The sequence below is a fragment of the Megalobrama amblycephala genome, linkage group LG1, assembly GCF_018812025.1.
Source record: "Megalobrama amblycephala isolate DHTTF-2021 linkage group LG1, ASM1881202v1, whole genome shotgun sequence".
NCBI classification, from domain to species: Eukaryota; Metazoa; Chordata; class Actinopteri; order Cypriniformes; family Xenocyprididae; genus Megalobrama; species Megalobrama amblycephala.
This window is the reverse complement of record NC_063044.1, coordinates 3,436,685-3,463,944: the sequence shown is the minus strand read 5'-3', so window position 1 is coordinate 3,463,944 and position 27,260 is coordinate 3,436,685. Positions and strand designations below refer to the sequence as shown.

The window sequence follows — 27,260 nt, the reverse complement described above, 5'->3', positions numbered from 1 at the left end:
TTTCTTTTCTAGATTTGGCCTTCCCCGAGAGATACAATCACATTGAGGGTCTAATTTTGTATCTGGGGTGTTTCAAGAAGTTTTGGATGAGCTTGGCATTACTCAGATTGTTTCATCTGCATATCACCCTCAGTCCCAGGGGGCCATTGAGAGATACCATCAAACCTTAAAGACAATGATTAAGACCTACTGTGCTCAGTTTTCAGGGGATTGGGATGCCGCAATACCTTTCTTGTTGTTTGCTTTGCGGGATTCTGTTAATTATGACTTTATTTTACTGTCAAATGTCGAGAGCACATTATTGTGACGCGAGAGCATATCAATGTAATGCGCGAGCGCAAATCTGTCTGCTCGCGCGCGGATTTCCTTTGCTCTTGCGCAAACCTGGACGCGCGCTCTCAAATATACAGGGCTCTCTTATGAACTGCCTCTCCTCTAGCTCAGATATTGCGTGTGCACGCTCAAACTGTTTCATGTGTGCTCAAACATGTCCTGCGCGCTGAAACTGCACATGTATGCTCACGAATCTCTCCGTGCTCTTGCAGAAATTAATTTGCTTTTGGATTAAACGCTGTCAAAATTATCAACCAATCAGAAGAGACGACTGATCCATGAAAATGATACGTGGAATCTTATTGGCTGAGAGTCAACTGCGCCTGGAATTCTTTCTACAAAAATGGATATTTCATTTCTTTACAATTTAATAATATTTATCAAATGTAACCTAGTCTAACTGCATCACATTACAGGTCAAACCCCAATTTATCTAAACAAACAAACAAAAAATGTTTCTTAAAGTTATTGTGGTCATACGGTTTGTGTTGAAATTTATTGAAAAAATAGGTAACATTTTACAATAAGGTTTTTATTTGTTAACATTAGTTAATGTATTATCTAACATGAACTAACAATGTGCAATACATTACTGTAATTATTAATCTTTGTTAAGGTTAAAAATACAGCTGTTTGTTGGTTGTTTACTTCACATTGCATTTACTAATGTTAACAAATACAACTTTTGATTTTAATAATGTATTAGTAAATGTTGAAATTAGCATTAACAAATAATAATAAATGCTGTAGAAGTGCAGTTCATTATTAGTTAATGTTAACTAATGCAGTTAAATAATGTTAATGAAACCTTATTGTAAAGTATTACCAACAAATATCTTCTGATTTAAGACCGAACAAGATCATGTCAGATCATCATTCCCTTAATACTTAAAATGTGGAGATCACATATACCACCATAGTCAATTTCTTTTGAGGTCTGGTATAAAACATGACATACAAAAATACTTAAGCTCTTGTGTATGCATGATTAATCAAAAGAACACAATCTTATTCCTAAATGACAACGATTCGGTTATGTCTATTAAACCTTTGAAATGACGAACATACTGGAATATATAAACCTGCTTTTGCATTGCCGCTGAAAGCAGTGGTCATAAACTATATGTTTTAAACAGCTTCACAAAGCGTTTTCAACAGCACACTATTGCTACTTCTGTGTTGCAAACATTAAATAATAATGCAAGTATTGCAATAATTTATAGTCGGAATATACACTGATTTCAGCAATAAATGACCTTTGAAACTAATGTTATTACACTGTTCTGCCAGTAGCTGGTGACCAGTGACTGTTAAAATGTATTTGATGTATCAGAATCATTAATTCAAGAGATTTGTTTAAAAACACTGGACAAATCATGTCTTCATTAATTTCAAACGATATTGTAATAAATTCATTTAAATTAATACATATTTTTAAATAGGCTTTATAACATTTTACACATTTCTAAATAGACTGATTTACAACATTAAATTAGTTGTTTAATCTTTTGTTTTTAATTAATGTTTAATTTAATGTTTTGGTTCATGATATTGGCTAATATGATGGTTTTGGATAAATCGTTCAGTGGGGTTTGACCTGTAATGTGATGCAGTTAGACAAGCTTATTAATATAGAAAACATCCAAGCGCCCCATTCCAAGCCATTTCTAAGATATGTCCTGCATTTTGATTAATATTATTAAATATTATTAAATTGTAAAGAAATGAAATATCCATTTTTGTAGAAAGAATTCCAGGCGCAGTTTCAGTTTTCATGTCTCGACTGCCGACAGAGAGGAGAGAGTCCTGCTGACCAGTTCAGCGTTAACGACTTATCCGCGCTTCCGGACTCACCAGTATGTTTAACGACGCGGAAGCCATAGAAGACCACTTTCTGCAGTCGGCACTTTTTGACATGAATGCTGCTTTTTCACACAAAACAGCAGAATAGAATGAAGCTCCAACAAGCATCAATATCAAAGATTTTCTAGAGAATAAACACTCTCTGACGTAAGATTCTGTGTCAGACCCACCTGAGGATGCATTTATCCAGCTGTAATTCCTCCAGACCTTTTTATATAAAGGAGATCAATCCTCCAATTGGATCAGCTGTACCTCATAAACCAATCACATTACAGCCTCGACTCATTGAATCACTTCAGAACAGCATTTTATCAGTGGAAACTCCAAAAATAGATAAACCCAAAATCCATGTTTAAAGAGGAAATAACCGATTCGGTACACACATTTAACAGCCCAATACCTACAAAAAAAGGTCTCTTGGTGCGAAAGCTAAAACCAAACAGGAAGTAAGGTATTTTGAATTAACTTGCCATTTTTTGCCATTTCCGGACGTTATTCTTTAAGAAACTCCTTCTAGAGCTTTAATCAGATCAATGTTATATTTGGTCAGTCTAATCTTAAGACCTTAGCAATGATAAATATCAAAGATCTTGAGTTTTTGCTGAAGGGCGTGTCCATGGCAGCCTGACAAAGTCTGATGTTTCGCCATGAAGGAGGAAGCTGTTGTAACTCAGGCATACTATGTCTGATCTGCTCAAAACTTCACGTGTGATAAGAGTCCTGGCCTAAAGACATCTTTATGACAATATTCAGTTAGTCGTAGCGCCACCTGCTGGCAACAGGAAATGGCATGCTTTACATGTAATTCACCACCAGAAACACATTTCATATGCCACGAAGTACCAAACATGCGATATACGTTTAATCATGCGACACTTGGCTGAGTGCTAATGTATGCGATTAACGCCACAAAACAGGAAGTTGTTGTAACTCAGGCATACAATGTCCAATCTGCTTCAAACTTAACACGTTTGATAATATTTCTTGCCTGAACACATCTATATCACAATATTCAGTTACGGTCAAACGCCACCTGTTGGCAGCAGAAAGTGTGCCACTTTGAAATGACTTTGCCATAATTCTCCTGTATTTACTCACTTATGTGCATGTCGCCCACTATTCACTCTTTTCTGAAGGCCAACCGGTGGTGGTGGTTAGCCCGGGTGCAAGGGCCCTTTCAGCGCTGCTTGCAGCTTTAATTAACATTACATTTGCGAGTATGACTCTCACTCAGCTTGTGAATGAGTATAACTTCCACACAGCCACTTTTCACAAGCTTCTATGGGTTTGATTTTGTTGTCATTTGTTGAAATAAATACAAAAAAAAAAATACAGTGTGTTGGTTTCTGTCTACTGAATGCCCATCCCATTCTCCTCCATGGCCATATGGGAAAGTGAATATTTATACCCTACCAACAAAGAAATGGATTGACTTCTGTCAGCTTGTTGAACACATTTATTTATTTTGACATGTTCTACCATATGATGGCTGAAGTAGCAGCGTGACACTGTTCTCATGGTAACCAGATCAACATTATAAACTGAATTCTACAAAACTGAAGTGAAAACACCAAATTATCATTCAATGGGATAATTATGATTCAATGGGATATCATTCTCTTCCCTACAAACGATACCATGAAGAATGTGAATATTTAACCAAGTCAAAAACAAATATTGTAAGCTGGTTTCATATTCATTTCAGTATAAGCAGACGCAAAACGCTACAAAAGGTGACAACTTTTAAAGTAAAAAACTATACAAGTTACTTAAATGATAAAAGATCATTGTGGTTTCTTGGTTTGATAGAAGTGAGCAACAGTAAACGATACAAAAAAATAGTAATTTTCAGTTTGTGATAGGATTCCTATATAGTAAATTACTCCTTGCTCTCCTGCCGCATTTCACGTGCAGCAATGACGTCATGTGCAAACAACCTATAGAGAAGGCATAGGACGTAGTGTAAGTTTTGTGAACTGCTAGTGTTTTACACTTTTAACATTTAAGAGGCTGTTGTGTCGACCTTGATTTATTGTAACACTGAGCTGTTCAATTTTGATTTTAGAAAATAATAAATCAAACAAATACATTTCTTATTTTCACTGGCATTTCTGAACTAGTGCATCTTCCAAACCTTAAATTCAGCATGAGTAAAAAACTTAAGTACTGTTAAAGTCTCAGATACTCCAAGACTTCTTACTCAAGTTGTATTAGAATTGGTGACTTGTAACTTGTAATGGAGTAATTTTTGCTTTATCTGTACTTTTACTCAAATTTTGTTTTCAGGTACTCTTTACACCTCTGCTCTTTCCTCAGTGACGACTTCTAAAAGAGTTCCCTTTCGAGTGAATTTTCCTGTGGCCCTTAAGGTAACCTATAAATCTGAAACTCTTTCCACACTGATCACATGTGTATGGCTTCTCTCCAGTATGAATTTTCATGTGGTGATAAAGCATCAATTTATGTATGAAACTCTTTCTACACTGATCACATGTGTGGCTTCTCTCCAATGTGAATATGCATGTGTCCCCTAAGGCTTTTTTGCGTTTTTAATGGCTAAATGGTTATATTTATATATTTGATATATTTATACATTTGATTGTGTTTATTGATATGCCATATTTTATTTTGCTGTAGCCTACAGATGAAGTTAATATCTAAAAAAAAAAAGCGTCTGCCAAATGCATAAATGTAAATGTAAAAAAGTCCAGTTATGGATGACAAGAACAAAACAAATGTCATGTTTTTTAACTTTGAATCTCTTGTTTTCTGTTTCTGGCCTCCCAGTGATGTGAAATAAGAGCGGGAGTTAACTCAGGGTGATTATTTTGACTTTATTTTGTATTCAATCTGCGCATTTTGGATGTGGCGCCCATCAAAAATAGTCTGGGACGCTTCTGAAACGCACCGCTGGTGTAAACATGAGCATTGACTAGAGTGGCTGCGTATCAGCTTCAGTAAGCCGCGTTCGCAGCCGTAACGCGCTGCACACGCACGCATGCAGCGTAAACAAGGCTTAAGGGCTTTTCTCCAGAGTGAGTGCTCATGTGGGTTGTAAGGCTTTTTTTCCAACTGAAACTCTTTCCACACTGTTGGCAGGTATGAGGCTTTTCTCCAGTGTGAATTCTCATGTGGGCTGTAAGGTTTCCTTTGTCACTGAAACTCTTTCCACATTGTTGGCAGGTGTAAGGCTTTTCTCCAGTGTGAATTCTCATGTGGACCTTAAGGCTTTCTTTTCGACTGAAACTCTTTCCACACTGTTGGCAGGTGAATGAGGTTCACTTTAATGTGAATACTCATGTGGGATATAAGGTTTCCTTTATGACTGAAACTCTTTCCACATTGTTGGCAGGTGTAAGCCTTCTCTCCAGTGTGAATTCTCATGTGGCCTTTAAGGCTTCTTTTTTGTGCGAAACTCTGTCCACATTGTTGGCAGGTGTAAGGCTTTTCTCCAGTGTGAATTTTCATGTGGTCTGTAAGGTGTCCTTTTTGTGTAAAACGCTTTCCACACTCTTGACAGGTGTAAGGCTTTTCTCCAGTGTGAATTCTCATGTGGATTGTAAGGTTTCCTTTCTCACTGAAACTCTTTCCACATTGTTGGCAGGTATATGGCTTTTCTCCAGTGTGAACTCTCACATGGACTTTAAGGTTTTCTTCATGTGTGAAACTCTTTCCACACTGTTGGCAGGTGAAAGGTTTCTCTCGAGTGTGAACTCTCATGTGGACTATAAGGCTACTTTTATGACTGAAACTCTTTCCACATTGTTGGCAGGTGTAAGGCTTTTCTCCAGTATGAATTCTCATGTGGTCTTTAAGGCTTCCTTTATGTCTGAAACTCTGTCCACATTGTTGGCAGGTGAAAGGTTTCTCTCCAGTGTGAATTCTCATGTGGACTTTAAGCTTGTCTTTATGTGTGAAAATCTTTCCACACTGTTGGCAGATGAAAGGCTTTTCTCCAGTATGAATTCGCATGTGGACTTTAAGCTTGTCTTTACGTGTGAAACTCTTTCCACACTGTTGGCAAGTGAAGGGACTCTCTCTAGTGTGAACTCTCAAGTGGACTTGAAGGTTTCTATGTTGATCAAAACTCTTTCCACACTGTTGGCAGGTTAAATAACTTTTAGTTTCTGTCTTTTGAGCTCCTTTTTGTGAAGAAACCTGTTTTGATCTTTCTTTAGTCATGAAATTATGTTTTTTCTCTTTTTCATTAAGTTCATGACTCGTCTCTTTCAGTTCCATCAGGTCTAGGACAAAAATAGACATAAAACAATTTAGACATTTAAAGCATCAAAACCAACAACATGTATGATCTATACCAGGGGTCTCAATCTTAAATTGGCTGGGGGCCGTTGCTGTGATTGACACCTCATAGGAGAGCCATTTTAACATTCAAGCACAAGGAAGCGCAAAATTTCTGAAAAACTACTTTCCTTTGCATTATTTCACATTTACTTCAAATTTCATTGCTAAAATATTTTTGCCAAACTTAAAAAAATGTAAACAGCACTGTCTATCATTGTTACATACAGTATTAGGTTTTAACAGTTAAAAGTATTTTCCCTTACTTTATTTTAGCTTAATTAACTTCAAAATCTTGCACTGAACAATACTGTACTGAACAAATGTAATCCCGGAATACATTTGTACACTATTCTATTTCTTGCCAGACACCTGCAGCATTTCTGCTCACACAGCTGAGCCACATTTGCCCTAGATGCCGTTTGAGTATCTGTAACGTTTATTGGTAGCATCGGGCACATTTTGGTGGTTTAAATCGATGTTCGTGACTTGCGTGAGTGCTTTTACTATAATGTAGGCAATCACGCTCATAAAAGAACCGACACAGTCGCAAAGGACCTGCGATGTGGCGAGCTTGTTTTTCCAGGCGCAGAGTGGGATTTTATTTCTTATCTCCATATAAATATTTCTAGTACTAGTAGAGTTAATGCAAGGAGTAGAAAACTATTTTTCTTTTGCTTAAAGGTGCCCTAGAACCAGTTTTTACAAGATGTAATATAAGTCTATGGTGTCCCCTGAATGTGTCTCTGAAGTTTCAGCTCAAAATACCCAAAATAATTTTTTTTAATTAATTTTTTTAACTGCCTATTTTGGGGCATCATTAACTATGCACCGATTCAAATCGTGCGCTCCCTGCCCCCCGAGCTTTCAACTATAATACGGTGCATTTACAAAGTTCACACAGCTAATATAACCCTCAAATGGATCTTTACAAGATGTTCGTCATGCATACTGCATGCATGCGTCGGATCACGTAAGTATGGTATTTATTTGGATGTTTACATTTGATTCTGAATGAGTTTGATGGTGCTCCGTGGCTAAAGCTAACATTACACACGGTTGGAGAGATTTATAAAGAATGAAGATGCGTATATGCATTATACAGACTGCAAGTGTTTAAAAATGAAAATAGCGATGGCTCACTTGTCTCCGTGAATACAGTAATAAACGATGGTAACTTTAACCACATTTAACAGTACATTAGCAACATGCCAACGAAACATTTAGAAAGACAATTTACAAACATCACTAAAAATATCATATTATCATGGATCATGTCAGTTATTATTGCTCCATCTGCCATTTTTCGCTATTGTTCTTGCTTGCTTACCTAGTCTGATGATTCAGCTGTGCACAGATCCAGACGTTAATACTGGCTGCCCTTGTCTAATGCCTTGAACAATGGGCTGGCATATGCAAATATTGGGGGCGTACATATTAATGATCCCGACTGTTGCGTAACAGTCTGTGTTATGTTGAGATTTGCCTGTTTTTCAGAGGTCTTTTAAACAAATGAGATTTACATAAGAAGGAGGAAACAATGGTGTTTGAGACTCACTGTATGTCATTTCCATGTTCTGAACTCTTGTTATTCAACTATGCCGAGGTAAATTGAGTTTTTGATTCTAGGGCACCTTTAAACTTCCTAGTCATCATGGAGAGCGCAGCTAATGGTTGCATAGCAACAATAAACGCCATGGGAGCAAAAACGCTTTGGAAAGAAGGATGAAGTGGAGAAAGGAGTAGGCGGCATAGCCACTTATGTGATGCGATATGTGAATGGCCACTTAATAATAATTTAGTGGGCTGGATTATGTTTCATTTTTTAGATAATTTGCAGGCCGGGTAGAGTGGGGGCCGTAAATGGCCTGCGGGCCGGCAGATTGAGACTACTGATCTATACCCTATCCTATCCTATCCTATCAGGGATGGGCAGCTTTAGTACTGGAGGACCACTCTTTTGCAGAGTTAGGGTGCTTCACACCTGCCGCATTTAGTTCAGTTGAATCGTACTAGAGTTCATTAGGGCAGGTGTGAAAGCAGCAATCGCACTCGGGTGCGCACCAAAAGTGGACCAAACAAGCGTACCGAGACCTGCTTGAAGAGGTGGTCTCGGTACGCTTTCAAACAAACTCTGGAGTGGTTCGCTTGAGATGTGAAAGCAATCCAACCCAGTTAACGGACCAACGAATCAAACAATATCATAATTCATAACAGGAAATGTGACTTAAAAAGCAATAGTGTCTGATTCTCTGAGTGAGCACATTATTTACCATAGTTGAAAACCAACAAGCTCCTCTGTTGTGTAATTTTACTTCTCCGTGCGAGAATGCTGATGCGATGAAGCCTTGATTCCCACTCTGCTTCATTATAAAATTCATATGGTCTCTCTCGACACAGACTGACAACAGGTCGTCTACTAGACAGCGCTGGGAAATCCAGAGGCAGAGAGAGAGAGAGAAAGAGTGGGCGTTTGAATTTGCCGCATGTGACTTGCCTAAACGCATTTTGGTACGCTTTGAAATGTTGCCATGTGAAAGCGAACCAAACCAAGAAGAAAATGCAACATTGTAACAAATTTAGTCCCTGTTTCGGAACAAAACAAACGATCCATAGGTGTGAAAACACCGTTTCATCCCTAATCAAATACACCTGCCTGTAATTTTCAAGCATTCCTAAAGACTTGAGACTGATTTATACTTCTGCGTCGTGTGTACGCCGTAGGTACACCGTAGGCTGCGAGTGCCACACATAGCTTACGATGTAGCCTGACGTGCACCTCTTCGAAAATGTAACAACGCGTCAATTCTACGCAGACCGCAAGCGCTATGATTAGTCTGTTAGAACCTCTCCCTCGGGTCAAAAAACTGGTGTAGGGCAATTGGAGAAGAGTGAGTGTTTTCAACTTCCATAGGAATGATAAAACACTCTGTTTCAGGGGACACATGCAGTCAAACTGCAACAAAAGTTGTTACCTATTTGCTGCTTCTCTGCTGCCTCTATTTGTAAGCTTCTCTGACAAAGTACATGACAAGCTGCTGCTTCTTTGGCTTTGATGCTCAACAACAGGACACTGCCTACTAGTGGTCTGCATGCTTGTCAACACGAACACAGACACAGAAGTATAAATGAAAACAGATGCATAGCCTACGGTGCAGAAGCATAAATCAGCCTTTACGATTAAATAATGGGGTTGGGTTCAATTTTGCTGGTGTGTTTGATCAGGGATGGAGCTAAACTCTGCAGAATAGTGTCCCTCCAGGACCAGAGTTGCCCATCCCATCTATAGATCTTATACTCAATACACCAGTGGTTTTCAAACTGTTCCAAAGGGACCCACCACTGCACATTTTGTATGTATGCTTTACTTTTCAAATCTGGTTAAGATCATCAGCTTGTTAGAAGATTGCTGACATTGATGGTGGAATTTGCAAACTACAATTCTTGTTCATCACTAAGGTAAGAACCGGACCCAATATAAACCTAAATATACTCAAATTAATTAAATTAATTGAAAAGTGCTTTACTATTCAAAAAGTAATAGAAGATATATCCATTGACATCCATTCAAAAAACAGAGGGGGCGAAGCGTTAGCATTAGCAGTTATGTTTTCTTGGCTAAAGGCTTGCAGGCTTGCCTTTCAGTGGTTTTGGATCTACATTTCCTGCAGAGTTCTGCTGCGTTCCAGGCAGGTTTTTGAGCCCTTAAGTCACAACTTCAAACCATGACTCACAACTTTGTAGTGTTCAAGGCAAGTCAGGCCAAACTGCCTGAGTGTAAACAAACCAGCATGGCAGACCGTACAGGGCTTATGCTCATTTACAATTATTTCTATTGCCAAAGGTGCTTACTCCTTGCTTATTTGAGAGAAAATGGAGGAGGAAAATGGTGCATAAGGCAAGAGAAGCTGTTATACCTTTTATTTTTATAAAATAAAATGTATAACATCCTTATTTTACTTAACTGATATCTGTCTGCATAAGGAATCCAAAAACTTTGTTTGAGACTATTAACAATATTGTTTCTCCTGCTACATCTCTTGTTTCTGTGTTTTCTAATGATGATTGCAATATTTTTTGTCTCATTTTGTGGACAAGGTTATGGTTGTTAGGGCAGTCATTGCACCATCAGCAAACCTTATATAACCAAACATTATGTGGCGAGGGGGGCGTGGTTTAGCGAGGTCTGCAACGGGAGAGAGCGGCAGGAGACGCATGGTGAGTGAGTGGGTTAAATGTAAATCACGAACACCTGTTTCTCATTCCAGTGATTGGCGCGGTGACAGGATAAAACGCCGTGAGAAGCAGGAGTGTGTGAGAGAGAGGGGAACTGCTGACTGAGATACGACAACAGTACTGGGGTGAAGCCCTTTGTGGATTGTGTGTACTGAACCTGGAGTGAAGCCCATTGTGGATTATTTATTTTGTTGTTGTGCGTTGCACAGTCTTTCTGTTGGACATTTTCATTGACTAAATAAAGTTCAGTCAGCAGTTATTCGTCGACCCTGTCCTCTTCCTTCCCTAAACGAACTTAATCTTACTACACTGGTGCCGAAATCCGGGAAGGAAGACGGGTGGCCGCTGCCATCCAATCGACGTCCTCCACCCCATTTGCGGACATCATCGATTCCCTCGCGGTCCCACATCGCGAGCAACACCAGGCCCTGCTGGATCTGAGGAACGACCAGGAGCGGTGTTTCCAGACAATCTTGCAGACCCAGCAGGAGGACCGCAAGAGGTTCCGGAGCTGGATCGACTGGGAGGTTCCCACGGAGACCATTGGGCAGCCGGCTGTGCCCACCCACCTGCCCCTGAATAAAATGGGTCCCCTCGACGACCTAGAAGTCTTCCTCGACCTGTTCGAGAGGTCCGCCGAGGCGAGTGGTTGGCCGCGGGACCAGTGGTCAATGATGCTGGTCCCGCTGCTCTCGGGCGTCACAGGTGGCGGCACAGCAGCTGCCAGTCCAGAACCTCCTGGTCTTCGACGACCTTCGGCGGGCCATCATCGGTCAGACCCCGGAGCAGCACAGACAGCGCTTCTGCTCCCTGGACTTGGGTGAGTCCGGCCGGCCCTTCGTGATGGCCCAACAGCTCCGGGACTCGTGCTGCAAATGGCTACTGGCTGAGGGAAGCGACGTGGACCAGGTCATCGATCATGTGGTACTGGAACAGTTCATCACTCGGCTTCCAAAGAAAACTGCTGAATGGGTCCAGTGCCACCGCCCCACGTCGCTGGACTCAGCCATCCATCTGGCGGAGGACCACATGGTGGTGTGCCAAGGGGTCGGCGATCCCCTGCCATCCCCCTCTCTCTAGACCTGTCCCTCTCCCCAGGTCTCGTCCGCCCGCATCGCCCCACGGGGGCGGGACTCTCCGCTGCCGGGCCGGACCCCACTCCTGTTTCTCCCCTCTCTCCACGCCAACCATTTAACCCACTCTCTGCCACGAGAGTGGCGGGCAGGTCTGGGCCAGCCTGTTGGCGTTGCGGGGACCCGGAGCATTTTGTGGATAAGTGTCCGGTCATGGAGGTCGGGACAATGATCCGGGTTCCCCGACGACCCACAGGCTGCCCCTGGTCAAGCTGGCTGGTACCAAATACCTGTGAGTATCAAGGGGGGGTACCTATCAGGCTTTGGTGTAACCAAACCTCCGTTCATCAAAGCCTGATTTCATCAGGGGCATTGGATACAGGCCGCATGGTTAGGGTGCGGTGTGTGCACGGGGATGTGAACACGGTGAAATATCCTATAGTGCCCGTCATTATTCAATTTAGGGGACAAAAGCATAATGTTGAGGTGGCAGTTAATCCGCACCTCCGGTATCCGATAATTCTGGGAGCGAATTGGCCAGCGTTTAACAAATTATTGGGATGTTTATGCTCGGATGCCTCTTGGGGGAAAAAGACGCGGGATAAGCAAGCGCGAGTGCAGGTGGGAGAGACTGATCAGGGACCAGTGAGTTCAGCTTCAGGGGAACAGAGCGAAATCGGAAGACTGATTCTTTCGGACCGCGATGATTTTCCCCTGGAGCAGTCTCAGGACGAGACGCTTAAACATGCGTTTGAAAAGGTCAGTACTAGGGCTGCACGATATATCGCATGAGATTGTCACACGAGCCGTAGTTCACTGACAAGATACGCAATATCGTGTTCATTATCGAAGGCGATTCATCTGCGATATGAACGCGATATTGCGTATCTTGTCAGTGAACTACGGCTCTGTCTATTAAATGCCACTCCATTTGAAAGCAGGTGATGGCGATTTAACGGTAATCAGGGAACCGGCTTTACTGACGAAATGCGCGTGACAATCTCATGCGATATATCGTGCAGCCCTAGTCAGTACCATCGATGGTCAGCCTCTCCAGCCTGGGCGTGCGCTTTCTTATCCTTATTTTGCGATGATAAAAGATAGGTTGTATCGAGTGACCTAAGACACTCAGACAAAGGAGAATACAACCCAATTTTTAGTTCCAAAGAGCCGCAGGGAAATGCTTTTCCAAGCGGCTCATTCTAATCCAATGGCTGGGCATTTAGGACAAACGGCAACACTAAATCACCTCATGACCCGATTCTTTTGGCTGGGCATTCACGAGAACGTGCGCAGGTGGTGCGCGTCTTGTCGTGAATGTCAGTTGGTAAATCCACCGGCCACCCCAAAAGCGCCTTTGCGCCCACTCCCATTAATGCAGGTCCCCTTCGAAAGAATTGGTATGGACCTCATCGGGCCATTAGAGCGATCAGCGAGAGGGCATCGCTTTGCATTAGTCATTGTGGATTATGCAACGCGATATCCTGAAGCAGTGGCTCTCCGCAGCATTTCCACTAAGAGTGTTGTGGACGCGCTGTTTAGTTTAATCTCCCGAGTGGGGATTCCGAAAGAGATCCTCACTGATCAAGGCACGGCGTTTATGTCATGCATGTTACGCGAACTTTACGAGTTGTTGGGCATTAAATTGGTTCGTACCATCGTCTTTCACCCACAAACGGACGGGTTGGTAGAACGATTTAATCGCACGCTTAAATCCATGATTCGTAAATTCGTTCAAGAGGACGCCAAAAATTGGGATAAGTGGTTAGAACCCCTGTTGTTCGCAGTGCGAGAGGTCCCGCAAGCCTCCACGGGGTTTTCCCCCTTCGAGCTTCTATTTGAACGCCAGCCCCGCGGTGGTACTGGATGTCCTGAGATAGACTTGGGAGGACGGACCATCTCAGGCCAAAAACGAAATTCAGTATGTGCTGGACTTGAGAACAAAACTCCACACTATCTATGGAGAATTTGTTGCAAGCCCAGCACAGACAGAGCCAGCTGTATGACAGGGAGACTAATTTACGCAAATTTGCACCGGGAGAGAAAGTGCTTGTATTGCTCCCTACTTCAAGTTCAAAATTACTTGCAAAGTGGCAAGGACCCTTTGAGGTTTCACGGCAAGTTGGCGAGCTCGATTATGAGGCGATACGTTCCAAATTTACCACCTCAATCTCCTCAAAAAATGAAATGAGGCAGAATCAGTGATGTTGGCGACAGTGATTAGCGGAGAGGATGATCTCGGACCAGAGGCGAATGTAAAAAGACAATCTCTCGCTCTGGCCCCCGGGGGAGATCACCTCTCGCCCTCCCAGCTCACTGATTTATCTAAATTACAAGCAGAGTTTGCTGACGTGTTCTCTCCCCTACCGGGGCGTACCGATCTCATTCAGCACCACATCGAGACGGAGCCGGGCGTGGTTATTCGCAGCCGGCCGTATAGATTACCTGGACACAAGAAAAAGGTAGTTCAGGCAGAATTAGGAGCAATGCTTGAAATGGGAGTAATAGAGGAATCCAGCAGTAACTGGGCGAGCCCAATAGTTTTGGTTCCCAAAACGGACGGCTCAGTGCGGTTCTGTGTGGATTATCGCAAGGTGAACGCAGTGTCGAAGTTCGACGCGTATCCAATGTCGCGGGTGGACGAATTGCTTGACCGGCTCAGTACGGCTCAATTTTATTTGACACTGGACTTAACAAAGGGATATTGGCAGATCCCCTTGTCGCCATTATCTAAGGAAAAGACAGCTTTCACGACACCGTTCAGATTACACCAATTCGTTACCCTTCCGTTCGGGCTGTTCGGGGCACCAGCTACCTTTCAGCGTCTCATGGATAAAATTTTGCGGCCCCATGGTGCATATGCTGCTGTCTATCTGGATGACGTTATGACTGGCAGTGGCATATGCAGCATTTGAGGGCCGTCCTGAGATCGCTGAGAGGGGCCGAGCTCACGGCCAACCCGAAGAAGTGTGCAATTGGGCGCATGGAGGTAAGGTATCTGGGCTTCCACTTGGGCCATGGACAGGTGCGTCCCCAAATTGATAAGACAGCAGCGATTGTGACCTGTTGCGCCCCAAGACCAAAAAGGAGGTTAAACAGTTCCTCGGGCTGGCGGGATATTATAGAAGGTTTGTACCTAATTATTCTGACCTCACCAGCTCGTTGACTGATCTAACTAAAAAGGATGCGCCAGATACGGTCCAGTGGACGGAGCTGTGCCAGCAGGCCTTTACCCAGGTGAAGGCTGCTCTATGTGGCAGGCCATTGCTTCACTCTCCTGATTTTTCTCTCCCTTTTGTGTTGCAGAATGATGCGTCGGACAGGGGGCTGGGTGCTGTCCTGTCCCTAGAGATAGAGGGGGAGGAACGGCCGGTGCTGTACATTAGCCGCAAGCTCTCTAAGAGAGAAGCTAAGTACAGCACCGTGGAGAAAGAGTGTCTTGCCATCAGGTGGGCCGTCCTCACCCTCCGCTATTATCTCCTGGGACGGGAATTCACCCTCTGTTCGGACCACGCTCCCCTGCAGTGGCTCCACCGCATGAAGGATACCAATGCGTGGATCACTCGTTGGTATCTGGCTTTACAGCCTTTTAAGTTCAAGGTGGTCCACAGGCCGGGTGTTCAGATGGCTGTGGCCGATTTCCTCTCCAGAAAGGCTGCAGGCCGGACAGCTCCCCGGCCTGAGTCGGGCGGTGGGGGTATGTGGCGAGGGGGGAGTGGTTTAGCGAGGTCTGCAACGGGAGAGAGCGGCAGGAGACGCATGGTGAATGAGTGGGTTAAATGTAAATCACGAACACGTGTTTCTCATTCCAGTGATTGGCGCGGAGACAGGATAAAACGCCGTGAGAAGCAGGAGTGTGTGAGAGAGAGGGGAACTGCTGACTGAGACACGACAACAGTACTGGAGTGAAGCCCTTTGTGGATTGTGTGTACCGAACCTGGAGTGAAGCCCATTGTGGATTGTTTATTTTGTTGTTGTGCGTTCAACAGTCTTTCTGTTGGACATTTTCATTGACTAAATAAAGCTCAGTCAGCAGTTATTCGTCAACCCTGTCCTCTTCCTTCCCTAAACGAACTTAATCTTACTACACGTTATATTTACAGAACAGAACAGAGACACTCAATTTTGGACTCATTTTATCCCATTTCCTTGAATGACATTATTAGTTTAGTGATGAAGCCTTCCTAGAGCCCTGTGGATATTTTACCTACATCTCTGTTAATGAAATCCATAACATCTATTGGCCCATGTTTGGTTTCAATTATAAACTTATCTCTTAGACTAGGCCAGATTTCTAATTGTTTAAAACATGCTGTTGTTCAGCCTCTCTTGAAAAAGAGCAATCTTGACGCTACATCATTTAACAATTATAGTCCTATTTTGAAACTTCCTTTTATCTCTAAAATCTTAGAAAAAGTTGTGGCAATGCAGTTAAATAATGTTCTGGAGGCCCATAATATCTGTGATAAATTTCAGTCTGGCTTCCGTAAAAACCATTCAACGGGAACGGCCCTCCTTAAGGCCTTTGCACACTGAGTACGAAATTTTTGCATGCGTTTCTTTGTATTCGTAATCCTAAAAAATCGTCACGCACAGAGACCTTGCACACGGAGTCCGATGCGTAAAAATGAATGCGTTGCGAAAAAAATCACAAAACAAAACAAAGTCTTCAAGCAGTGAGCACGATTTAGTTGTCTACTCTCTTCTTAAAAAGAGAAAAAGAAAGAGGAAATATTGGGTCCATTCAATTCTGAGATTGCATAGAGAGAAAGGAGAGTTCACCTCATCAAGGAGCTGCGGGATTACCCAGAACATTTCAGAGTTTACTTCAGGATGTCAGTGGCTCAGTTTGATGCTTTACTACTAGCACAATCTGTCTTTATATTCTGTATCTTTGTATTCCGCACGTTGTTTGTCATTAAATGCTTGCTGTTTTGTGCTATAGAAGACGTGGATCAACTTGTCAGATGGCATTCTGGATTTTTGCGTACAGTGGCTCTGAATTGTCAAAACGTCTCTCAAAATGCGTGCCACGGATGCGAAAAACGCAGAAAATCGAACCTGATCCGAATATTTTTGACAGGACGAAAGTTTCGAAGGCAGTGTGCAAACGTGATTGACATATCTTGAGGTCGAATTTATTTTTTAACGTGCGAAAGTTTCGCATGAGAAATTTCGGACTCCGTGTGCAAAGGCCTTTAGGGTTTCAAATGATATTTTGATGTCTGCTGATTCTGGTGAATGTTCTGTGCTGGTCTTGCTAGATCTTAGCACAGCGTTTGACACCGTTGACCACTGCACTCTGATTGGTAGACTGAACTCTCTGGTGGGCATCTCTGGGTCAGCTCTGGACTGGTTTTCTTCTTATCTTTCTGACAGGAGTTTTTCTATAACCATAGGTTCTTTCATGTCAAAATCTGTTTCTTTTTCCTGTGGTGTGCCACAAGGTTCTGTGCTCGGACCCATGCTTTTTAACCTGTATATGCTTCTTCTTGTCAAGATAATTCGCAGTTTCAAAATAATATCCTTATTTTTATGCTGATGACATTAAATTATATATGTCTTTTAGTCCTGATAGACTAGACAAACTGTCTCTTTTGCAGAATTGTTTAGTCTCCATTAACAATTGGAATTTTCTGCAACTTAATACAGATAAAACTGAGGTGTTGATTATTGCCCCAGACAACATTACCCCTAAGATTAGGCAGGTTATTTTAACTATCCCCAGAACATGTCTTAAAACAAGAGGTGACCATGCTTTCTGTGCAGTGGCTCCAAGACTCTGGAACTCTCTTCCTTTCAAGTTGAACTATTGGTTCGGTGGAGTCTTTTAAAAAACATCTAAAGACGCATCTTTTTGGACAAGCTTTTTAATTAACTACTCAATTTGAACTGTTAGTACTGATGATACTGTAGAGTATATTTATTTTTGTTTATCTTGTTATTTTTATTGTAAAGCATTTTGTGACCCTCCTCGTCTGTGATAAGTGCTATATAAATAAACTTTACTTACTAATTTTGCAAGGTTTCTACAGGTTTCATCAAATCTAATTTAATGCTTTTCAATGCCAATTTTTTAATGCCAATATATATATATTACAAATATATATGTCACTAAATGTTGATAGATGACGACTTACAGCAATTAGAAAATTCATCATGTCGTTGTATTAGCAATCTGCCAAGTGTCAGCCCTTTATATTTGTTTGCTTCTATGTTTGCTCACATAATATATTTTAATACAGCCAATTACCCAATAAAATTGTTCATCTATTTTTTTTTTTTTTTTTTTTTTTTGTCAGACAATATGAAATGGTGACTGAAACGCGGCCCATTAAGACTACACGCAGGGCTCGACATTAAGCCTTGTCATGTAGACACACGTACATAGGTCATTTGTATTTTATAGTATTTTTTGGGTGGAAATATGAATGTGTTCTGAATAGGGCTGGAGGATATATCGCATGTGATTGTCACGCGCATTTTGTCAGTAAAGCCGGTTCCCTGATTACCGCTAAATCGCCATCACCTGCTTTCAAATGGAGCGGCATTTAATAGACAGAGCCGTAGATCACTGACAGGCCACGCAATATCGCGTTCAATATCGAAGGCGATTCATCTGCGATATGAACGCGATATTGCGTGGCTTGTCAGTGAACTACAGCTCTGTCTATTAAATGCCGCTCCATTTGAGGAGGTGATGGCGATTTAGCGGTAATCAGGGAACCGGCTTTACTGACGAAATGTGCGTCACATCGCAATCACATGCGATATATCCCCCAGCCCTAGTTCTGAAGTAATATCCTTTCAGAATACTGCAGCTTTGATGTATTTAAATATGCATATTTTTGATTGATTATAACTGTATTAATGTTATAGGACTGTTTTAAATATTTTTTGAAAATACAAATATGAAATGTTTGGGGGAAAATTATACTTTTAAAAATGAAACTAAACCACCAGTAGGTGGCGGCAAGTAACCGCCTTAATGAGTGGGTCATTTATTCATTCATTCAAACAATTCATTCAAATGGCTTATGTTATAACGTTACTCTGTGCGTTCACTTGGTTCACTAAAAGTTCATAAATGCAATCAATTGTTCTATGATTTGAGACCCTGGACCACAAGATCAGTCATAAGGGTCACTTTTTTGAAATTGAGATTTATACATCATCTTAAAGTTGAATAAATAAGCTTTCTAGTGATGTATGGTTTGTTAGGATATGACACAATCATTTGAAAACCTGAAATCTGAGTGTGCAAATAAATCTAAATATATACCTGAAGGCATTTTTAGAGTTGTTTTTTCTGACTGACAAACACAAAAGTAAAGACTCATAACTCAAACTATAGCAAGGAGAGTCAAAAGGTAGGTATCGTTTGATAGAACACTTTATAAAAAAAATAAATAAAAAAAAAAACATTACAATGGGATATTCTCATGCTGAGAAACTCCTGATAAAATTAAAATCAAATATATTTCTTACAATTTTACATATCCTTTTATATTTGACTTGCAATAATTAATGAAGGAAATAAGAAAGGAGAAAAATTATTTGGTCTGGGATCTGGATCAAATTTTGTGGTGATAGCATGAAGTAAGCAAAAGTTTCAGCATTTGGAAGCAAGTGAGCCTGTTTGTGCAGAGGGTGAAAATAATGTGCAACAGGAGCACATTGGAGGTTTGATCTGAACGTGTGAAGTATCTGATTTTGTATGCAAAAAGATTTATTGTGTTATCTACTTGGTTTCATTTACTATTGGCTTTTAAAGTGAGGCAGGCAAACAGAAGTCCTTAGCATATATTTCTTACAAAAACACATTTATATTTATGGTAGAAAATTTACAAAATATCTTCATGAAACATGATCTTTACTTATCCTAATGCTTTTTGGCATAAAAGAACAATTTATCATTTTGACCCATACAGTGTATTGTTGGCTATTGCTACAAATATACCTGTGCGACTTATGACTGGTTTTGTGGTCCAGGATCACATTTAATGGAAACACTGAATTTTAAAGTGATGTACACATTACTACATGTACTCACTAGAGTAATGAGTTAATAATGCTTACTCTAGCTCTATAGTAAGTCCACTTGAAGGAGTGAATGAACCGACTGAGTGAATTCGGACACTTCTCTGTAAGTTTATACAGTAGGTGGCCATCCAAAACGGTGTTTCTACCGCCGCGTCGCAAAGTGCATTTGCATTTTGTTTTATTTTATTTTATTTTTCAAAAGTACAAGGTTTTGTTGTTATTGTGAGCGTACATAAATAAAAGTAGACCATTTGTAGTCTTGCACTAGTCTGTAGGCTATCGCCAAAAATGACGGAAGGCCTGTTTTAAGTTGTTTCAGCTGTCATGAGGAGAAAATCCATCAGAACGCGCCGGCGCTTTCGTCGGCCAGAGGGATAAAAATGTAGCCAATTTAGTTTCATATTTATATTTAAATATTGGGCTATAGCCTAATATAATTTTTTTTAAGATGTCACCAATGTTGATTATGAAAAGTGAATAGCATGACGGATGCGCAATGTTGGGAGACAAATGCAGCGGGTTAGACATGTGTTCGACCACTTCATTAAGTTTTGTTTTATAGTAAGTCTTTCATTAAAACGAATTTCGTTTTGTAGAAATTGTATCTCAATTTCAATCAATGTTTCATCAACCAATTATTAATAATTAGGAAGAAAACCATGAACGTCGGGTGTGGAATGGATTGAAGTGCGTAACAAACGAACTCATGTTTCCGCGGCCTTTGATAAGGCTGAAGCAATAGACGTCTTTCTGTTTTTATTAAATTTCTTAAATATATGCCTTTATTACTTAATTAATTGATAAGATGTTTTGGTCTAACAATATATTTTAGGTGGTCTAAATTCTAAGTTAGACACAAATTTGCGTATAGGCTAGGCTATATAAAGTTCCCTTCTAGACAAGCGCGTACATTGCTGTTCCGGTCGCAAATTTTCAGTAATTTCGATTAATTACGTTTGGGCAATATATAATAATAATAATAATAATATCTCAACAAAGACCGAACATATTTATTTGTCTCGGCACACTACCGCTAACAGTAACACAGTAGCACAGCGCATCAAAGCTTGCTGTTGTCTTGGCTACCTTACAAACGGCGATGGAAACAGTGATTTTTTCCCCCTTTTGTGGTAATTTAGCACTATTTTCTATGGTATTCTGCTTGCATTTTTGGGCTTCAGTTGGATGCTTTATTTTTATCTTTAGTCAATTTAGTTTAGTTCTAAAAAAAGCAAAGGCTTTGGTGGTGCGGGGGTGTCCCGTACGCCCATGATGTAATGGTAATACATCACTTACAAAGGGTTCATGTTAACTACTGTATGATTATCAGACGATTTTAATGTGTTAATGTTTCAACTATCATGCAATTATAGCTATGTAACAATCTGATAAACTGCAATTGTGCAGTTTCTATCCATTAACACGCTCATAAACATTACAAAAAGAAATGTCATGCCATAAGCTACACAATTATGAACAAAAAAACATTTAATCAACCACTAATCAACATTTTGTTATTCAACAAGTGCTAGGCTATTAAGATAAAAAGTTTCTGCTATAGTTTGCGACTAATCTGACTCTCCACAATGGGCTACACAATGCATATGAATATTTTATAGGCCTGTTTGTATTTTGACTGCAGTTAGAGCAAAATGACGAGAACATGTTTAACATTGGAAGTTTAAGATTCTTTATTAAATATTCTTACTTTATGCAAAACATATAGGCATCTGTACATTGTACCTCTATAACATCATAACATAAATTATTAAATTATAGTTCAAATGAACCGTACAAACCCAATCTTGGTTTTTGCTTATTTTTTGCCTATTTATTTAGGCCTATTTATTTATATCAGCAGATCTGTGTTGATTCAGTTTATTTCAATAACTGCTGATGTTGCAAACTGTGGTTAAGCTGTAAAGCAGCTCGAAAGAATTGACCAAGATATGTAACATTATGGCTCGTTGACAAGTTTGAGATGGGGGAAGGGCGCTTTGTTTAAAATGTTTGTCACCAAAGCCATTAATCCAGAGGGCGGGAGACTCAAAATATTAGCCTAAGCTATGCGCGTGACAGACATTTTTGCAATCGGTGCTTTTTGTTAATTTTAACATCCTGATCTGATCATATGAAATAAGTTAATGAAATACACAATTGTTAGACTCTGTTATGAGTATTTGCAGTAAATTTCTTTATTTATTTGTGTTATGGGGATTTGCAGAAGTTCCGAATGGGATCAACCCTCCCCCCGCGCGTTTGCCAGCGTCTGCTGCTGCCGAGCAGAGTATGTGCGCAGTTTTGACTGGAGCGAGGAGAGATTTTTTAAAAGTCGGAGCGTCGTGTTTTTTTTTTTTTTTTAATCTGCAAGAAATGTTATGAGTTTGGCGTGTGGTAGGAAAAAAAAGTTTGCACAATAAGCCACTACGCAAATTTGTGTCTAACTAGACCAGCTAAAATATATTGTTCGACCAAAAACATCTTATCAATTATTTAAGTAATAAAGACATGTAATAAAATAATAAATAAAATTAGATTTAATTTAATTAAAACAGAAAGACGTATACTGATTCAGCCTTAAAGGCCGCGGAAACATTAGTTCGTTTGTTACGCACTTCAATCCATTCCACACCCGACTTTTTGGTTTTCTTCCTAATTATTAAATATAGGCAATTGGTTGATGAAACATTGATTCACTTGCTATAAAACAAAACTTAAAGGGGTACTTCACCCCTGGAAAGATGAATGTGTATTTAAAATTGGTCATTTATGTAGTAGAAATGTGAAATTATTTTTGAATTTGGAGCTTTCTAGACTGAGAAAAGGCAGAAAATGTATTTTTGACTAATGTGGATGAAAGACAACAACTCCCAGAATGCACTTGTTTTGCTGCCCTTGCGAGGCCACGCCCAAACCACGCCTATCGGTTACAGGCGGAAATTCGAACAACTAGGCTTGCTTTGTTACATATTAATTCTATAAATCGTGAGTTAGTTCATACATTTACAGCGAAATGGTGCTAAATTGCTTTGTACCTGGATGTACACCGAAAACCAGGAAAGGACAAGTAAGTTTCCATCATTTTCCGTTTAAGTTAAAGATTTGGAGCGATGTAAACAGTGGCTGCGGGCCATCAAACACCCGAAGTTTGGAGATGACACCGTTATAGAAAACCTAAAAAAAACGCAGAATATGTAGTCTCCATTTCAAGCACGAGGACTACGAACCAAATATCCTTACAATGAAGAGAACCATTCTGAAGGACACCGCGATACCATCGATATTCACTTTCCCAGACGACGAACAGCCTGGGCATCTGGTACTAAGCGTATTTGCCTAGAGGTAAGACTCGCTGATACTAGACTGATAACACAGTAGCCTATATGTCGTGTTGTAGGTAGCAGTAAAACTGCAAACTTAGCAAAGTAACGTTAGATAGACAATTACATATAAGTTGCATATAAGTTGACTGTTATCAAAGTAAAGCCACTGTTCTGTAAAACTGAGTTAGTCTATTTATCTATTTATGCTAACGTTACAAAAAGCCTGTTGCTGTATTGGTTGAGATGACTGCAGAGACCGATAAATTTGCGAGATGAACCACTGATGTAGTGCAGACAAAATAAAGTTAATTACTGTAAGCTTAAAAATATAATTGACACTCACTTTATCTTTGATCTATGTCCGTGAGTAACCTCAAACGCGCATATGTATGGGCGTGGTGAAAAAATGCGGAACTACCTGCTATTACTGGCTGTAGTTTTAAGCCTCTGGCCAAAAAAGCCTGATGACGCAAAATGACGATTTTTGCGTCATCGGAGGCTTTTTTTACAGAATAAAAATGCATAAATCTCTCATCTCGGGCTGATATGAAGGGGGAAAGCACGGTAATTCGAAAATACTAGTGGTATTCTACCAATACAAAGTTAATGCTAAATCCTGAAGTAACCCTTTAATGAAGTGGTCACTTATGTCTGACCCGCTCATTTGTCTCCCAACATTGCGCATCCGTCATGCTATTCACTTTTCATAATGAACATAGGTGAAATTTAAAAAAAAAAAAAAAAAAAGGCATAGCCCAATTTAAATATAAATATGAAACTAAATTGGCTACATTTTTATCCTCTGGCCGACGAAAGCGCCGGCGCGTTCTGATGGATTTTCTCCTCATGATGAAACACCTTAAAATAGGCCTTCCGTCATTTTGGGCGATAGCCTACAGATTAATGCAAGACTCAAATGGTCTACTTTTATTTATGTACGCTCACAATAACAACAAAACCTTGTACTTTTGAAAAATAAAATAAAATAAAATAAAAAATTGGGTGCGCTTTCAGCTGTCTCTCTGCGAGAATCTGCTCATGACTTAAACTCCAATAATTGACCTAAAAAGAAAGAAATCTCTCAATTCGAAAGATATAGGTCTGTGTTAAATAAGAGGCGTCTATCCGTTGTTGTTTCATCATGCATGCTCATTGCTGCTGTTAACTCTTGGGCTCGTGCACACGCGCAGTTTTCACACAGACAATGAGCGTTTCGTTCTGGTAAAAGCACAAAACAAAATGCACACAACGTGTCCTTGCTCTTGATGTATACTGAGAACACCTTTGAATGATAAATTAGCAAAATATTTATTCCTGCCGGTATTTTAGTCGCATATCAAAATCACTAACATTATTTTTTTTTTTCTAAGGCAGACCAGAATTTACTTTTTAATCGTTTGTTTGCTCCTTATATATATATATATATATATATATATGCAGTAATTGATACATAGTGCAGCTTTAGATGATCACACAAATATCCGTTCATTAATTTCAGTTAGTACTTCTGCACATTTTAATAATGATCAAATTTGAGAATAAAACCAACCTGTTTGTTCCTCAGTATCTTCATGTTTCACTCTGAATGTTTCTTCAATCTTCATGTCTTCAGTCTCATCTTTAATAAACTCCATCTTTATGTTTTCAGTTTCCTCTTTAATAAACGCCATCTTTAAGAAGAGAATAATTAACAGAGTTAATGGCCTTAAATGACCTTGTTAGACAAAAACACAAAAAACTAACGCTGCAATTAATAAACTTCATATTTAGGCATTTATGACTGATGAAAACATGATTAGTTAGTTTGTTAGTGTTTGTTGTTCTCGTTCATGTTCACTGTTTGAGCAGCACGTGTCGTGATTCACTGAATCATTTCTCAAAGTGTTTGATTCAATTGACTCGGAGTTGAAAAGTTCAGTTTCTCCATCATGACTCTCCAGAGACTGAACTCGTGTTCATGATAAACTGATTTATGATAAATATATATAGAGAGAAATGAGACGCAGGTTTACTGTTTCTCATCAGTGGATATGAGCTTTACTCACACAAATATCCTTCATTACAGTTAGATAAAGAATCACAATATTACATTTAATAGTAAATAAACATTTCACATCGCTTGTTTAAAACAAAACACACAACTATAAATCATTTAACTGTTTCTATCGATTAAAACCGATTAAATTTTTAAAACAAACCTTTCTTCAGCAGAATCACAGTAGATGCAGGAGCGCGGCGCAGTCTTATGACGTCATCTTGTCACTCCAAAATAAAAGTCCCGTTCAAACGCTGTATTGTCTACAATCACAGAAGTGCACTGAAATCTGTTTTACCAGATAATCTTTTTATCAAAATTAAAACAGTGACAAATATGATACAAACAAACATGTTTAAAAGGTTCACTATAAAGTGCCTTTGAGACTGCACAATTTCCAAAATAAAAATCAAGAGATTCTCCATTTAACTTCATATGTTTTGTATTAAGGAGACATTATGCTGTTAGAAATGCATATTGGTCAAGCTCCAGCACTTTTTATAAATTAACTGCAAGCAGGCAATATACGAGCAAACCACAAATACAAATTCAATTTTAAATACATTTGCATAGTGCATAGTGATTATGAAATGTAGATTTGCAGAAAGATAATGTGTCCCTTTCTCAACAAAACATTTTAGTTAATGGTAAAAGTCTTTTGATGATCATGAAATTACTGCTAAAATATTTATTCCCCAATAAAATATGCCATTTGCACATTCTTTTCTAAATAAAATCTAACATCAAAAATATTTAGTCAAACTTTAAAACAATACTAACTGGCCCTCATTTGTTTATTAATAAATCACACACAATGTTTTATTAGCTTGTTAAAATAATTTGTTTATTTTAAGAAAAGTTGAAGTGGACAAATGCTTTAATGGGTGAACTAGAATAGAACAGGAACATCCGAGAAACTACAGGAAAAACAAGGAACCCTTAAGCAATATAACGATGTCACACTCGTGTTCAGGCAGGAAGACTAGACAGACGTATCCAGTTCAAAACAATCCATGATTAATTATTATAATAATGAATGAATGAATGAGGCATTTATATAGCGCTCTCATATGTACTACTGTACACCCAAAGCGCTTTCCAATCATATCAGGGGTCTCTCCTCATCCACCACCAGTGTGCAGCATCCACTTGGATGATGCGACAGCAGCCACAGTACAACGGCGCCAGTGCGCTCACCACACACCAGCTGTAGGTGGAGACGAGAGAGAGTGAAAGAGCCAATTCAATGGATGGGGATTATTAGGAGGACATGATTGGTATGGGCCTATGGAGGGAATTTGGCCACGACACCGGGGTTAGACCCCTACTCTTTACGAGAAGTGCCATGGGGTTTTTAATGACCACAGAGAGTCAGGACCTCGGTTTAACGTCTCATCCGAAGAACAGTGCTTGTTACAGTACAGTGTCCCCGTCACTATACTGGGGCATTAGGACCCACACAGACCACAGGGTGAGCACCCCCTGCTGGCCTTACCAACACCTCTTCCAGCAGCTACCTGGTTTTCCCAGGAGGTCTCCCATCCAGGTACTAACCAGGCTCAGCCCTGCTTAGCTTCAGTGGGCAACCGGTCTTGGGCTACAGGGTGATATGGCTGCTGGCTAAGCAGGCTGACAGGCAATGTAAACGCAATAGTGAACGGACAGGGAATGAATGTAAGGGACCAACTTGAAAGCACAAATGAGAATAATGACTGGAACACAGCTGATACATCTGAACTAATAATGATGGTAACAAAGGAGACAGAAGAGTGGAAAACAGAACAAAGGGACATGTGACATGAAAACTTGAAAGTCCATAAAACTGAATGTCCACTGAAAGTCCATGGAACTGAACTAAAGAGAACTGATCATGACAAGAGAATGATTTCAGGAATTCATTTTCTGATTACTGTAACTGATCTTCCACATACTTCCAAACAGACAGATCCATTTGAAGAGAGCGCCTGTCTTGAACTGTTTAAAATATCTGTTTATTGGCCATGTCAATTCATTTTAAAGTCATTCAAAACATTTTTTTCAACAGTATGACAGCAT

At 40.1% G+C, this 27,260-nt stretch overlaps 2 pseudogenes; both read right to left on the bottom strand.

Moving 5' to 3' along the window:
- Window positions 1-1,188: 1,188 nt before the first annotated feature.
- Window positions 1,189-25,097, bottom strand: LOC125252692 (annotated as a pseudogene).
- A 1,612-nt stretch (window positions 25,098-26,709) lies between these two features.
- On the bottom strand, window positions 26,710-26,826 carry LOC125250770 (annotated as a pseudogene).
- Window positions 26,827-27,260: the final 434 nt, after the last annotated feature.